Genomic DNA, 1674 nt, shown 5'->3' on the forward strand with positions numbered 1-1674 from the left:
AAGCTGATCCCTGTCCCTGACTCTCTACCTCTCTGACACTAACGTGTCTAGATGCAGATAGATGTATGTGGAGGAACTTTGCAACTGGCCCTGCACAGGCAACAGCTGATCTTCACAAAAGTATAACATCCCCACACTTTTGTTGTCTGTCTTTTTTTTTTTAAACTATTTTGTTGTCTGTCTTTTTTTTAAAAACTCTGAATAAAGAAATATTTTCTAAAGTGAGGTACACTGGCCACCTGTTTCAAAAGTACCATAGGGACTTGTTATAAATAACTATTTCTAATTGATTAAGACACAAGAAAGGAAATATATTTAAAAAGAGAAAGAGAATTCTAAATGAATTAGAAGAATTAATATTATTAAAATAGCCACATTACCAAAATCAATTTAGAGATCCAATACACCTATCAAAACATTAATTACATTTTGCACAGAAACAGAAAAAGTAGTCTGGGCAAGAATTTTATTAATAATGCCTCAAAGGCACAGACTACAAAAGAAAAAAATAGACAAATAGGATTACACCATGCTAAGCTTTTTCTGCAGAGCAAAGAAAACAATCAACAAAGGAAAAAGCCAACCTATAGAATGGGAGGAAACTATATATCTGCTATGGTTTGAATGTATCCTCCAAAATTCACTGTGCTGAAGTTTGGTGAATGATTGTAATGGTATTAAGAGGGTGGACATTTAATCCAGCTATGGAATTAAGAAATGGAATCTTGGGGTGATGGTTAAGATTTGATAAAATCACCAGGGCTTTCATGGTTAAGTCTTTGTGGTTTTAAAAGAAGGAGAAAGACGGGAGCTGTCAGGCACACATGGACACAGAAACACATGCTTTTTTTCTATCATGCCATTTTATGCCCTGGACTGCCTCAGGACTCTGTAGAAAGTTCTCACCAATGAGAAAATACTCACTAGATGTGGCACTTTGACCTTACCTCCACAACCATGAGCTAAGTACATCTCTATTCATTATGAATCGCTTAGACTCAGGCACATCTGTTTGTACAACAGAAAATGAATTAAGACAATATCTGTCAAGGGATTAATATCCAGAATATATAAGGAATTCAAACAACTCAATAGCAAAACGAAGAAATAATTCTATTTTTAAAAGGGCTAAGACCTGAATAGGCCTATCTCAAAAGAAGACATACAAATGGCCAATGGGTATATGAAAAATGCTCCACATTACTAATCACCAGGGAAATGTAAATTCAAACCACATTGAGGTATCACCTAATCCCACCTAGAATGGCTATTATCAATAACTCAAAAAATAATGAATACTGGCATGGATGTAGAGAAAAGAGAACCTTTATATACATACCAAGAATGTAAAGTAGTTCAACTTTTATGGAAAACAATATAGAGGTTCCTTAAAAAATAGAATTACTATATGATTCAGTAGTCCCCTTATTGGATATATAGTCAAAGGAAATAGAATCAGTATGTCTAAGAGATATCTTCACTCCCATGTTAATGGCAGTATTTTTTCACAACAGCAAAGATATGGAATCAACCTAAGTGTCCATCAACAGATAAATGGATAAAGAAAATGTGGCCTATACATATACATTTTTATATAACCCATGAACACAAGTCAGTTATTTTTTAAAAAGTCATTTTCGGCACAGAGGACATTAGGTTCAGCAAAATAAGGGA

The sequence above is a fragment of the Tupaia chinensis genome, unplaced genomic scaffold (genome assembly GCF_000334495.1).
Source record: "Tupaia chinensis unplaced genomic scaffold, TupChi_1.0 Scaffold146445_1, whole genome shotgun sequence".
NCBI classification, from domain to species: Eukaryota; Metazoa; Chordata; class Mammalia; order Scandentia; family Tupaiidae; genus Tupaia; species Tupaia belangeri.